This window comes from Mustela erminea, chromosome 15, assembly GCF_009829155.1.
Source record: "Mustela erminea isolate mMusErm1 chromosome 15, mMusErm1.Pri, whole genome shotgun sequence".
NCBI lineage: Eukaryota > Metazoa > Chordata > Mammalia > Carnivora > Mustelidae > Mustela > Mustela erminea.
The window spans coordinates 12,354,476-12,369,674 of NC_045628.1; the positions used below are offsets into that span (position 1 = coordinate 12,354,476).

At 46.1% G+C, this 15,199-nt stretch overlaps 1 protein-coding gene across 5 annotated transcripts in view; it reads left to right on the forward strand.

Annotated features, from left to right (window-relative positions):
* Window positions 1-15,199, forward strand: part of STK24 (serine/threonine kinase 24) — a 113,176-nt gene that overhangs the window by 50,898 nt on the left and 47,079 nt on the right. The window lies entirely within an intron of this gene.

Genomic DNA, 15,199 nt, shown 5'->3' on the forward strand with positions numbered 1-15,199 from the left:
GCAGAAGCAGAAACTTCCCCTACGGGGTTACTGATAAACATTGAGAACAGGTAGATAAAGTGCCTGGCATGTGGGAGATCTTTAGCAAATGATCATTTTTTTTTTTTTTTAAGTAAGAGAGAAGTTACCTGTGACAAATGATTCAAATTCATGAGGTTTTTTTTTTTAAAGATTTATTTTGGGGAGGGGGCCAGAGGGAGAGAGAATCTCAGCAGACTCCCTGCTGAGCGCAGAGGAGGGGAAGGTCTTGATTTCAGGACCCTGAGATCCATACAAGAGTCCAAGAGTCGGAGGCTTCACAGACTGCATCACCCAGGTGCCCCCCAAATTCATGAATCTTAAAAACAGATCATTAGCATTTTAAAAACGAGGTTGATCATTTTCCTTTTAAAGTAAATGACTTAGTACTTTCACACATGAAGCCAGCTTAACCAAAGCAAATCAAATGCAAGGCAAAAAATCCAGAAAACAAAAAAAGCTGTGTTTCTCTTAGCTGTTTTTGTCATAGTATTGATACTAAGGAAACATGTCCATGGAGTGAGTAGGTGTCTAGTAGTGAATTCCGATCCCCAACCTAAAACTAAGGTTTTCTTCAGTTCCTGAAAAAATTTAGGGTACTTTTACTCATCAGATTCACTAGAAAACTAACATGGAAAAGTCCCCTGATGAGTTTTAGAAAACAAAGTGCTCTATGTAAATACAGATTAGGCTGGTAAAAGGGTTGGCTACGTTGTGTACATTACAAGTACACTTCACAATGATTTATTTTTTAAAGATTTTATTAATTTATCTGACACACAGAGATCACAAGTAGGCAGAGAGGCAGGCAGAGAGAGAGGGGGAAGCAGGCTCCCTGCTGAGCAGACAGCCCGATGCGGGTTCCATCCCAGGACCCTGAGATCATGACCTGAGCCAAAGGCTGAGGCTTTAACCCACTGAGCCACCCAGGCACCCCCAACAATGATTTTTTAGAGTTAAATTATTTCGACTTCTGACGCCTTTGGTTCTTTTCTTCTTCGTTCTCCAAAGGGAAAATAGTTCGTGATGAAATAGAAAAAACAATCATTTTGCCCTTAGGAAAAGAAGTAAAAGAAAACATGTATAAATGGCTGGCATCTTTGTGAACGAGGCTGCTGGGTGGGTTACCGTCCACCCACTATGCTCATGCTTCTTGTCCCAGCGTGACTAATAGCCTCTCCTTTGACTCTCAGAAGCATCCATGTTTGGACAATGTACTCAGCCTATTCTGCTTTATCTCAAGGAAAAAAAAAAAACCAAACCCAAACTAGAGTCTCTTGCTTCCCTGTATTGTATTATAATTTCACGATCTTTTTCTCTCAGAGATGAAATAAGAGTGTTGCAACATGATAGTAAACGTAACTGTTGGGACATGTCTGAATTTATCTTCGCTCACACTTTTTCCCCAACTGCTTGCCCCACAGTAGATCCTGCTGTTGTATTGACCTAGTTCCAGACATAGTTAGCAATACTTTTGGGAGGCATTTCAGCTCACATATATGCCTAGTACGCGTGTAAACACTCTGCCTCAGGCATTCTTACATAAAGCACACAGGTTCCTCCTCGCTCATGCTTTCCCTGCCCCTGAAAGCAGAGAGTCCCAGCACCTTCTCACTGAGACAGAGAAGATGCCGTACCGTTGGTATCTAGGATTCTGTGGGTATAGTCCGCGAGCAACGATTTGCAGCTTAACTGAACTTGAGTCAACAAGGCAGAGTTAAAGCGCCAGAGAGGAAAGTCAGAACTCGCCTGCTGTTAGGAGTCCCTGTGCCGAATGGGACTTTCTGTGGTTGTAACAGAGAAAGGCACGTGAAATTGGGGCCCAGCCCAGGCACCTAAACGGCGTAGATGTGGTCCCTCTGTACCTCCTGCCGACATCCCCAGGCCACACCCTGCGACACAGACAGTACCCGTGGCCACGTCCGGAGACATTTTCAGTTGTCAGCACCGGGGATGGTGCTACTGGCGTGTGGTAGTGGGCGGAGACCGGGGTGGCTCCTACAGACCCTGCAGAGCCCAGGACAGCCCCTACAACAGAGAGCCACTCAACCCAAGTGTCCGTCGTGCCACCGTGGAGACAGCACGGCCCATGGAGTAAGCCGTGATCTTTTGTCCCAGAATGTAGGAGGAATGGAATTTCTGGGGCTTCGGTTGGGACTCTGGGAAATATCCCCAGGGGTATTTTGGACACTCTCAGAGACCATGATGATGTCCATGTGATTCTGTGGCCAGACCACAAGCGAGCTTCGGAAGCCGCGTGAGCAGGGTGCGTCCACATCTGGGACCGTGACCTCATGCTCTGTATGCTGGGCTAACCTCTGAAATGTCACACGGTATTTTGGGGACCGTGGTATCCAAAAGATGCTTTCCTCCGTGACTTTTACTCTGATGTAAGATAGGACAAAGGCTGTAGGATTTTTCAGAACGTTATGGGGCAGTAAGTGTGTCATTTACCTGAATATTGTCGAGGACCCTCTCTTGGTTAGCGTCCATGACAAACTCTGCCCTTTTCAACAAAGCCCTGGAGAGCGCTGCTGGTCCGTCCGCCCACGGATGCTGGTCTCGGGAAGGAGAGGGAGCCTTCCCTCACTGCTGAGTGTCTGAGTGGGAAGCGGGATTCTCCCGTGAGCATTTGTGGGCTTACTACAAAGTTCATACCCCCGAGACATTATTTAATACCCAGACGAGTGCTGCGTAACCTCCTCCGATTGATTTATTGTCTGTGTTCTTGATGACAGCCAAGGTCAAAAGTTAATGATGCAGCAAGTGAGATGCTGATGCCTTGGTTTTTTTCCCCCGTTTTTGGTATAAGATGTTTTTTACTTTTTAGTTCTTTTTGGTCACGTGTTCATAACAGTGGCGTGTCATTCTTAGTCTTAAGCAGAGATCGTCCCACTGTAGCCTCTCCGAGTTTTGGGCTAACTGCCTAATTAATAAAATGACCTGTTTTATTCTGTTAAATCAAGAATTGGTCATCCCCCCCCACCCCGTATATCTTTCCACTTTTTCCATTAATGGACATCAGATAAGGAGAGTGGAGGTTTTTCCCCCCTGTTTTTCGGTGTGGCACCATCAGTATTGATCTGTGTAGGACCCTGGTCTGTTTTCATCCATTTGATTGTATTTCCTTCTTCATCGCCCTACCTTTTTCTTCTGTATCATAGGTTTTGATATGTCTAGGATAGTGTGTCCTCAGTAGATACAGTGTTTTGTGTGTTGTGCATGAGTTTATTTTTCCCTACCACATGGTGGTTTTTCAAAATTTGCACGCAGTAAAATTAAGCGTTTTTGGGTGTACAGTTCTTACAGTTCTAGTTCTTTGCGTCTTAACACACGTATGGATTCTTACAAGCACCGCCATACATAGGACGCAGAACAATCCCAGCATCACGAATAATTCCCAACTCGTTGCCCATCTGATCCCCTGGCATCCGTTCATGTGTTTTATTGTCCCTGGGGATGTGCAGGTTCCAGAGTGTCCTATAAAGGGAATCGCACATCCTTGGTCCTTCTCTCAGCTAGCGTCGTGTATTTGGGATTCATCCACGTTTGTGTGTGTCCGTTCTTTGTGCCTTTTCATTGTTGGGTCATGCACATTGTCATGATGTACCAGACTGACCCATCGAAGGGCATTGGGGTAGTTTCCGGGTGTTGGCCATTGTGTGTAATGTTGCTGTAAACACTCCCCCACAGGTTTTGCGTGCACGTAAGCTTTCTTTTCTCTAGGATAGATACTGGAAGTGGGATTGCTGAGTCATGTGGTTAAGCTTATGCTGGAGTTCCCACAGTGCCTGTGTCATTTTGCATTGGCTTTGTCAGCATTTTTTATGGTAGCCATCTCTGTAGGTGTGTCATGGTATTTCGTTGCGGTTTTCATACGCATTTCTCCAGCGACTTAGGATGTTTGAATGTCTTTTCATATGGCTCTTATTTCCATCAGCCCTCTGGAGTAGGGTACTTTTGCTTTACTACCTGACACTCCTTTTTGGTTTCTCTGTTTTTTTGTTTTTGTTTTTGTTTTTCTTTTTAAAAAACAGCTTTAAGGGGGCACCTGGGTGGCTCAGTGGGTTAAAGCCTCTGCCTTCAGCTCAGGTCATGATCCCGGGGTCCTGGGATCGGGCCCCACATCAGACTCTCTGCTCGCCAGGGAGCCTGCTTCCTCCTCTCTCTCTCTCTGCCTGCCTCTCTCCTACTTGTGATCTCTGTCTGTCAAATAAATAAATAAAAATTAAAAAAAAAAAAAAAACAGCTTTAAGGAGGTAGAATTCACATGCCCCATAGTTCATCCATTTAGATGAAGTCTTCAGTGGTTTCTGGTATATTCCCAGAGTTGTGCAGCCATCACCATAGTGAACGTTAGAACATTATCATCACCCCAGAAAGAAACAAGTGTCCATGACCAGTCACTCCACATTTCCTCCCAGGTTCCCCATCTGTAGGCCCCCAAGGACCTACTTTCCAACTCTATAGATTTGCCTATTCTGGAAACTTCATATAAATGGAATCCTAGGATATGTGGCCTTTTGTAACTGGCTTCTTTGACTTAGCATAATCTTTTTCAAAGCTCACCCATGTTCTAGCATGTGCTGATACTTCATTCCTTTTCATGGCTGAATCGTAGCCCATCATATGTATGATTTTTTTAGTATTTCCGTTTTTAGTATTTGGTATGTATATTTAAGTTTTTAGTATTTGTTATGTATATTTAAGTTATTGATTTTTAAAAAATAATTGAATCTTCTTTTAAGATTTATTTCATTATTTGATAGAGCGTGGGAGGAGAGTGTGCACACACAGGGGAGGGAGAAGCGGGCTCCCCACCGAGCAGAGAGGCTGATGCGGGGCTCGATTCCGGGATGACCTGAGCCAAAGGCAGACGCCCCGAGGTTATTGATTTTTTTAAGTCCATATTTGATATCACAAGTATCTTCTCTGACTCTGTTGTACTGTTAACTGAGAGGTATCCTTTGTTGAAAGAAATCTTTAATTCTAGTGTAGATCAGTCTGTCAGTTTTTCACCTTCTGGTTTGTGCCTTTGGGATCCTGTGTGAGAAATCCATTAGTTCCTGAAGTTTATAGTTTTTATGGTTTTTTTCTTCAGTTAGCCTTGGAGTTTTGCTTTTTATTAGATCTTTATCTGGTATATAGTGGGAAGTAGGGATTTTATTTTTCTCCATACAGTGGGATAGGTTTTCCATTACGAGTCTGTAAATGGTCTGTCCTTGCCCTGCTCAGGTATGATGCTGTAGCACACCAAAGTCTTACATATTTCTAGGCCTGTTTCTGGATTTTCTGTTCACTTGTGAAGCCAGTATCATACATGTTTTATGTGTGTGATTATTAGCTTGTCTTTAAGTCTCAATATCTGGAGGGGATAACCCTCTTCATCTCTCCCGCATACAAACAAAAGCTTTGCATGAGGTCTTTGAGGATCTTTATTCTATCGTATAAGGTTAAGAATGAATTTGTACATTTTCTGTTTAAAATCCTACTGAAATTTAAAAATTTATTTTTGAGGAAAGTTGTCTTTTTGTGAACCTTAATAAAGTTAAATACTGTCCCATAAAAGATCTTGTGGATTTGTAGGTCAGTTCCTAGACACGTATCTTACATTGCTGTTTTGCGTGATATATTTTTGGGTTGCTTAGTTAAGGGCATTGTGATAATTTTTTTCACATTGTTTTTGGTAATCTTGCTGAATTCTTGCTAGCTTTCTGTGCGTGTGTTCAGATCCGTAAATACTGGCCGTTTTCTTTCTTCCATTTTAGGGTTTGGCTGTGACCTCTAGGACTGTGACTGTGTTGATTATGTAGTGATAGGAAGGGTATACCTGTGTCGTTCCTGATCTTAAAGAAAATGCATCTTAAATTTTTCTTTAATAGGTATGGAATTTGATACAGAGTTCTGCTGTGCAGACTATTTTTTCTAAATAAGGAAGTCTGCCTCTATTCCTAGTTAGAAGGCTCTTTAAAAAACAAAGTTAACAGGGTGCCTGGGTGGCTCAGTGGGTTAAAGCCTCTGCCTTTGGCTCAGGTCATGATCTCAGGGTCCTGGGTTGGAGCCCCACATCAGGCTCTCTGCTCAGCGGGGAGCCTGCTTCCCCCCCCCCCCCCCGCCCTCCACCTCCTCCCTGCCTCTCTGCCTACTTGTGATCTCTGTCTGTCACATAAATAAATAAATAAAATCGGGGGAGGGGAGGTAACAAATCATAATACTCTTTTTTTCCCTGTAGTTTTAAAGACAGTTATGTCTTTTCAGTTATGACTTTTTCAGTCTCCATGTACATAGGTTGGCTAGATCTGAGGTGTGCCCCTTCCAACTTCTGAGAAAGGAAACGGGTGTCACAGGGTGAGGACGGTCCTCTCTAGCTGATGTTGGTAAGAAGACCCCGGAGCTGGTTTCATGACCTGAGAACTAGGGTCCTCTTCTGGGGCCTGCGGTTTTTTGCATGCCACTCAGATGGAACAGAGAGAAGTAGAACCTGACCTCGCCTTGGACGGTAGGCCGCTGCAGGGGCCCCATCACCAACATTCCCACCATCGCATTTCCTTCCTGCTCACGGGTCAGGAACGATGCTGAGGCAGAATTTTAGCAGCTGTTCAATTGCTCGCTGAGTGATTTACTCACATCTGTGCGGGGAGTTACTGTGCGTCTTGGCTCCCAAACCTTGTGTGGGTTCCTGGGGTGGAGGTATAACCCGGCTCAAAGCAGCTGGACCGAAATCACGGCACACTGGCTTGTGCTGAATTTGACAAGAGGTTTCCAGGAGGCAGAAAGTTTTTGTATTTGAAACTGGCCTGGAGGGATTACTTGTGGGGCAGTACCTTGATAGAGTACCTTGATAGAGTTGTCTCTTTGGGAATTGTTCAGATGGTATCCGGAAGGTCTAGGGGTCACCATTTCTACGTGCGCACCTTGGGATTTGTTTCACCCTTTGCTGGGGACTATCCAAGACACACTTGGGAGTATTTTCGGTGGCGGTAAGAGGAGAGGAAGGATGGGTCGGGGTGGTTCGGACTGCCTTGGTGGCTCTTGTATTTTTGAATTTACTATAATACTAAATATTTTCCATCCACTGGTTTTAGATTGCACTTTGGTACTTTGCCTCTACATTTCGGGATAGGTAGGTTTGTGAGATAACGTGGAACAGAGACGCTTGGGGATTGGGGGAAGGGTCTTTGAATTTGGTTTTGGGAAATATCCTACAGAGGCTCTAGAAGAGAACTAGTTAGAAGGCAAAGATCGCCTTTCCCTGCCGCTTTCTGTTCTGCTCTAGCCCCCCTGACCCCAGCCCTGGAGATCTGGAGGCCTGCCTCTGAAGCGCTAGTTCTGGCTCTAAATCTTGGGCCTTTGTCCTCGTCTGCAAAATAAAGTTCCTTTCAGTCTCTGTTTTGGCTTAGCTTGCCATTCAGTAAGGTTTTTTTCCCTCTTATTTGTTTGTTTTAATTAGAGCGTGAGCACACACAGGTGCACTGGAGGTGGGGTGGGGGCTGGGGGGTGGGGAGGAAGTACCAAGCTAGCCCCTGTTGGGTCTAACTCGGAGCTCGATCTCATGACCCTGAGATCACGACCTGAGCTGAAATCAAAAGTCTGACGCTTAACCGACTGCGCCAATAAGCTTATTGCCCCCAATAAGCAATTCTTATGCACAGTCAGAGAAATTAGAATCCTAGATTGTCAGAGCAGGAAGGGACTTGGCAGGCTCCTGGCACACTCTTTATTCTCTGGATTAGAAAACCAAGGCACAGATGAGCTGAGCGATTTCCTTTTCTCCCGGTATCAGAGTCGGGCTGGGTTCAGGGCTGTGCGGCTCCTCGTCCCATGTCCCCTTTTGGCTTCCCTGCACCTGACTGTTGTCCTGTCACATACTTTCCCCTTTTCCGTGTTGGATTCCCTCCGCTGGTGGCTTGTTCCTCCTTCCATGAAGGGGATTTCAAGGGCTCATCCGTGGCTCAGCCCATTTTGCCTGAGCTGAGCTGTTCAGTCCTGAGGACGGGGGTCCTAACTGTTGCTTAACGAAGCACCTGCCCTTTCCTCCCTCCCGCAGATGATGGAGCTCCGCAGGCAGCCCCTGGCGAGCGTCAGCTCCTGAGGCCTGGCTGCACCTGCAGATGATCTCATTTCTTGGTTCCCCACTGTGGCCTAGACCGTGGGAGTGCTAAAAGCTCCCCAGGTGACTGTAATGTGAGGTCACGGTGAAAGTCATTAATCGGTAGGATCACCTTGAGGAGAAGGAGCGTCCGCAGAGAGCAGCACACAGAAGGTAATTACCACTAAGGAAGCTTTCAGTGTTGGAGAAAATACCAGCTCAGAAGGTTTCAGCAAGAAGGGTGTGTGTTTCCTCACACAGCAAAAATTCCAGAAGAAGGGCACCTCCTGCTGATGGTCCCCAGGGTCCTCAAGGATCCAGGTTCCTTCTTCCTTTTCATACCGCAGTCCTCAGGGTCTTAGCTTGGCCTGTGGGCAGATAAAGGGCCATTCTTTTTTTAGGAAGTGTTCTTCAGGTACAGGAAACCTTTCTCAGAAAGCCTCCCTAGGCCCCCTCCTTACATAGTCACTCATCAGACCTGGGTGACAGCCTGATGCCTCACTGAGCCCCTGGCTTGAGAGATGGGCCCACCTCATCGGGCCCTGCCAAATAGGACTTAACCTCTTTTTCTCCCCCCCACCCCCGGAGTTTACCTGTTAGTAGTAGTAATCTCTGCAGCCACTGTGGGGCTGGAACTCCTGACCCCGAGATCAAGAATTGCATGCTTCTTGCACTGAGCCTGCCAGGCACCTCTAGGATTTACTTCTTGAGCTGGAGAAGAGTGGGTTTCCCCCAGAGTCATGAAGTCAAGGGAGGGAGAAGGGGGAAGTGTTGGTTGAGTAAGTCAACCAACAGAGCCTCTGAAAAGGAATTCTGTTAGGTCCTGCCCTAGACATGCCCACTGGGAAGCTCTCTGCCACCCCTGCCATGGGGAGTCTGGCATTTGCTTACCTGGGAGCGTTCCATTTTGCTGGTGGCCATTGAGATTCTACTGGAAACTTGATCAAATTAGCCAGACCCTGGACTTGCAGGCGCCTGGCCCTAGGTCATCTTTTCACACCTGCCTTGAATCTGAGTCCAAGTTAGCATCGTCAAATGGCCTAGTGCTGAATTTCTACCTAATTTCTTGGCTGGTTTAACAAGAGAGAGTCTTGCCTAGCGGGTGTTGACCTTAAAAGTAAAATAATCAGTTATTTTACCAGCAAAATGAATTTATTTGGGGATAGCAGAGGAATTTCAACTTGGGACTGTCAAGCTGAAGCAAAAGGCATAGTCAAGTCCAGAAGATATGGGAGAGGAAGACTCTTTTATAGGGGAAAGGGGGCGCTGGGCAGGGCTGTTAAAAACAAAGTCCATTGGACTGAAGGGGGGGATTGGATGTGTAGCGGCTTCTCATTGGCTGAGTTGTGGCGGTCTCATTGGCTGGGGTGTTGCCGGGGGAGGAGAAAGTCCCTCTTGCTGGAGTGGTAGGGTATAGGCTTCTTTATTTTGGGGCTCTAAAGCCTTGCGTACAGTAGTAGGGTGTATGGGGCTCCCCCCTTCTGGCCTCTCAGCTCCATTTTAAATGAGGTTTCTTTTATTCAGTTTCACACCTTTAAGTGGTTTATTTACTCTTCGGTGCATAGATGATTGTCACCTCTATAGCTCACATGTGTTGAATGAATGAATGAATTTGAATTTGTTTCAGTAGCTATGGCCCGCTTTGACATAGATCCAGAAGCCTAGCCAACACCTAAAAAATCTTTCCTATGGGACTCATAATTGGACTCCCTTGGGATAACGGGGACCTGCTTTGGCTGCCAGAGCTGGCTGTCACATGAGCCCTGCAGGGCAGCCCTGTCCCTCCTATTCCTTCCATTTTGGTTTTGTGGTCCTGTAGCTCTCTTTGTTAGCACCACCTTCCTTGTTCCTCACCTGTGGATGATTCTTTGGTTGCCCATAAAACAGTCTGGCAGAGTTTACATTCCTTTTTCAAACAGCCGTTCGAGTAACTTAAAGTAGCCTGCCCTTATCCATGGGGGATTAGTTCCAAGACCCCCAGTGGTTGCCTCAAACTGCAGATTGTACCAAGCCCTATATACTATGTTTTCTCTTAAATGTACATATGTGATACAGCTGAATTTATAAAATAAGCACAGTAAGAGATTAACAGCAATGACTATAATAATAATAGAACAGTTATAGTAATAGCATTTATGTGAATGCGGTCTCTCAAAATATCTTACTATACTTACCCTTCTTATGATGCTGTGAGTTGATAAAATGCCTATGTGATGAGATGAAGTGAGGTGCAAGACACAGGCATTGACCTTTTGGGCCTTTCACTGGGAGGAGGATCATTTGCTTCCGGATTGTGGTTTAGTGCTGATCACTGAAACTGCCAAGAGCAAAGCCATGGATAAGGGGGGATTTGCTGTAGTAGCAAACTTGATTTCTACAGAGCCGAGTTCTTCCTGATAACTTGCCTTTGTTTTCTTTTCCCCGGTACATCCTAGAGCAGGTCCTTTGTGGCTGTTGCTCTTTTGTGTGACAGACTCTTTGGGCTCTGACGGATTGACTGATGTGAAGTTAGTTCCTGGTCCTTTGGGGTAGGGAAGTGGCTTAGATGCTTGCCTTTTGAGAACCTGCCAGACCTAAAGGTTTAATTGGTATGTTTAAGAGCCCTTTTGTCCGTTTTCTGATGATTGATCTTTAGGGAAGTAAATTAATTTGTAGGTGACTTTCCTCCCTCCTCTTTACCTGGATATCTATAACCTATATTTGGAGAAAAAACACATATTTGAATCCTGTTTTTAAAACATGAAGATGTTCTCCCTCACGAAACTCTGCGTGAGTAGGTTTTCTTCATTCTTCCTTTTTTGTATGCTTTGCACAGATAACTGTATGCAAGTTATTCTGTATACAGAGTATTCTGACTTCTGTTTATTTGCATTAATTACGGAGGCAAGGATCAAGTATCTTAAGGCATTTCTTTGCCTGAAGGAAAGGACTTTTTTAAGAAAGGAAATTTTGAAACGATATCCAGTAGAACGTAGGCAAATAGCTTGCCTAGCTGTGCAGTTGGAAAATGTGTTCTGGCATTGGGGGGCTGTTGGCGTACTGCAGACCAAATTGCTAAAAACATTTCATATATAACCTGTGAAGTAGACCAAGCATTGCTACACTGGATTAGGTATGTAGTTTTCTGAATTATCATGCTTTTTGGTTAACTTGGTACGAGGTTGACTTTCTGGTTTATGCTTTGATGGACTCTTCCCTGTCATCGTAAGTGAAATCAGTAGAGAGAAGTCAATGGCGAGGTTGATTATAGACCAGGGCTCATGGGAGCTCATCGCCTGCGTTTCTTGTTCATATACAAGTCTTCTCTTGCTTCTGGCCGAGGCTGGTATAGGGTGGTATGGATTTTGCAGCCATTATTGCTTATGTATCTTAAATAGGCCTGGCGAGGTGGAGTTGGCTTGTGTTCGGTAGCATGAAGACTTCTTGCTTTTCTCTCCTTCCTTTGATGGATCTGTATTTCTGGACACTTTTCTGAGAGTTGAGATGCATTCAGAGGCTGACGGACTGGTTCCTAGAAGAGAGGGGGCATAAGTATGCCAGATGCAAAACCACAATGATTTCTTTGATTGCAGGGACCTTTGGGCCAGCTTGCAGTAAGAACTTGCCTTTAGAAGATCCCTTGGTTCACATCAGTGTCTCCCTCTCCTCAAAGGGATGGCAGCCCGATGGACAGCGGGCACATGACCCTGACATCAACAGACTTCCTTGGAGGTAAGCTGCTCTGTCAGTGCCACCCAGACGGACAGGCGCCTTCCTCGTCAGTCCTGAGCGCTGCCTCCATCCACACTGTCCATACGTGTGCTCAGAGGACCTGAGTCTTTTCCACTTCCTCAGGTGACAGATAGCCCTTCCTGCACAGGGATTAGAGATGTGTGGAGTGAGAGCCAGCTGTGGCAGCTTTCTCTTGACTGAGGACAGGCATTTCTGAGTTGGTGGTCTTGAACTCACAGTCAGTCCTTTATGGCTTTGTGTTCATTTCTCACTGCGTGTTGGGCTTAATTCTGGTCACTAGGAGCAACTGTGTTGCTATCTGGGGACAAGCTGCACATGGTCTGTCCCTTCTTTTAGGGGAGATTCTGTTGATGCACTTGCTGGCAACACCGTATTATCACTCTGGTGCAGGCATGTGCAGTTTCAGAGACTGAGCTTGGAACTTTCTAGAAGGTATTGCTCCACGTCTTAACCCAAGGAGGGCACAGTGCAGCAGACATTTACCTTTCCTCAGGAAGTGGATTGCGACCCTGTGTAGGTGAGATTGTCTCTGGCAAAGATTCTGCTGCCTTGGGCTGTGTTGCTTTATTCTTAAAGGGCTACATGTATCAGAATAAATTAGGGTTTTCTTAGCATTTTTTGGTTGTTGTTTTAATTATTTCCTGCCTTCAATTAAGAGCTTCAGTTGCAGGGTCGAAATAAGGAGAAATCTTAACTTACTCCTTGTGAAAATCTGCTGGGAGCAAAGTTTCATTTTCACTGTTTCCGTGTAAAACTCTGGAAGCTTCCGTGGCACTGTTGCGATGGATTTTAACCCGAGTGTCATCTTCAGACCTTCTCAGTAGACCTTCTGTTTCCCTTTTTGGCAGAAGCGAGGAGAGTGTGTTTGAGCGTGGCAGGATGCGCCGGCACTGCAGACGGAGGAAGTCACCCTCGCCCTTGCTGTGGTCTGCAGAGTGTAAGGGGCACCCTTACGTGTTTGCCGAGTGTTTGCCGCCTGTGGCTGTGCTCCCTGGAGAACGTCTCATGACCTCACTGAGTGTTTCCTTTATGCCAACTTGTACACATTTTTAAGAAAGGAAGACACTTCCGTGATAAGCTTTTGGTTTTTAGTTTTTTTTAAATTTTTTAAAAGATTTTATTTATTTATTTGACAGAGATCACAAGTAGGCAGAGAGAGGGGGAAGCAGGCTCCCTGCTGAGCAGAGAGCCAGACAAGGGGCTCGATCCCAGGACCCTGGGACCATGACCCGAGCCGAAGGCAGAGGCTTTAACCCACTGAGCCACCCAGGCGCTCAGCTTTTTGGTTTTTTTATTCTAACCTCTTAAGGTCCACCTTAGGTCTGTTACAAGGATTTCCTTTGTAAGCTCCGGGCCTGTCTGGGAGCCGTGCTCGTGTGAGGCTCTGGCTAGTGTGGAATGTATTAGGAAGCTTATCTCCTGGTTCTCACACGTTCTTATAGTGCTCGGGTCCCCACTGCTGTGTTTGCCATCTAAGGGGCTCAGGGCTGTCGAATGAATTGATTCTAGCATCAGTGCCTGGTTTAATAATGTACCAAGTTGCATACTACACTTTCTGATGTTGATCATCAAGTTTCTGCCTCCAGTGTACATTGGAGGAATGAGAACTAGTCCACTGGCGTGGCTGGCAGCAGAAGCAGCATGTTCTTGGTCTCTGACTTCTGCTTTCTCCTTCGAGCAGGAATGATTGGGTCCCTTCACCTCTGCTGGGTGCACCACAAGTGTGCAGAGTTGTGTACGCCTTGCACTTGTTTCAAAAAGCACCACCTTGGTACCCTGAGTCCCTTATGTGGCCGTTGGGTTTGGGATGGAAGCCCCTAGAGCACATTTAAGAAGCGTCTACTTGTACCACACCGAGAAAAATTGACGGCAGTTGTTTCCAGTATGTTTGGTATGAGATGTGTGAGCCCTTCATTAGTAGGATCTGCCCCCGCCACCCTCATAGTCCTCCAGGTGTTTGTTTTTTTAAACCTTGCCCATGGGATTTCACCGATGTGAGGAAGAACTTGGGATGACAGCGCCAGCCTCTTTCTCCAACAGCATCTTAAAACTGTGTTTGCACCTCAAGGTCATACTCTCCCTCAATCCCAAGACCCAGTGTCTAGGGCTCCCAGGCGTAGGGTCAGGTGCATTTCTTCCTCCTGCTGTCATAATCCGTGGCTCACCGGTTCCTTGCGTCCTGAGCTCTGCTCCTCTGTCTTGGTCTCAGAATGAAGGCTTGGTCTCTGTACCCAAAACTTGTTTGGTGTCGTGAGGGAAAGAGAGACAGAGCCAGGCAGGCATCACCCGAGTAAGTGCTCTGATGGTGGGGGCACGAGGTTGGACTTGGAGTACACAGGAAGGGCAGCCCTCCACAATAGGATGGGGAGGGCAGGGGGACACGGGGTGCGTTTCTTGGAGTTCATGTGTCATGGATTTAGGATTGGCAGACCGAGCCAGTGGGCCTCGGAAACCCTGGGAGAAGCCTTTGGACAGAGGGTGAGAAGGTGGGGTGATTTAGGAGGGTGATACCCGGGAAATTTCTTTCTTCTTTTTTAAAAAATATTTTATTTATTTGACAGAGAAAGCACAAGTAGACAGAATGGCAGGCAGAGTCAGAGGGAGAAGCAGGCTGTCGCTGAGCAGGGAGCCTGATGCGGGGCTCGATCCCAGGACCCTGGAATTGTGACCCGAGTCAGAAGCAGACGCTTAACTGACTGGGCCACGCAGGTGCCCCGAAATTTCTTAATAAACACACTGAACTGGAGGAGGGAGAGAGGAGAGCCACCTGGACTGTCCTCCGGTGGCTGCTCTCCTGCTGCACGTGGGAACTGTAGGTGGCTGCTGGTCGGGTCAGGCACCTGGCGTGTGAGTTGGATTTGATGACAGCAGTCAGTTCTGTACGTGCACCCAGTTTTCAGATAGCATGGTTTTCTGTTCCTAAATGGAAAAAAGAAAATAGAATTTCACTTGACAGGTGAAGTCCAAACTAAAGTTTCTGAAGTCCAAACTGTTTTTACTCATTTGGTTAATTAATTAGAAACTCAAGTGTTTCAGAGCACACATAAGAGGTGTGAATAATGGTATATAAATATTGTTGGAACTCTCTGTTGTGGTTTCCCTTTCTTTCTTTTTTTTTTCCCCTTGTCTTCTGGTTTCAGAGTTTCAGCAGTAACAGAAAGACCGGGTTGGTTTTGGAAAGACAATCTGTTGGCTCACCTGCCGTGATAGGCACGTTTTACTCACCATGTATGGTGGGGAAAGGTGCGTGCATTTGAGGACCGAGTGGTGTGAAGCTTTCCAAGTCTAGATGTGCCATTAAAAATGCAAGTAGCCCACTGTTCTGAGTGTCCCGAATAAAGAAATTCGCCGCTAACTTAT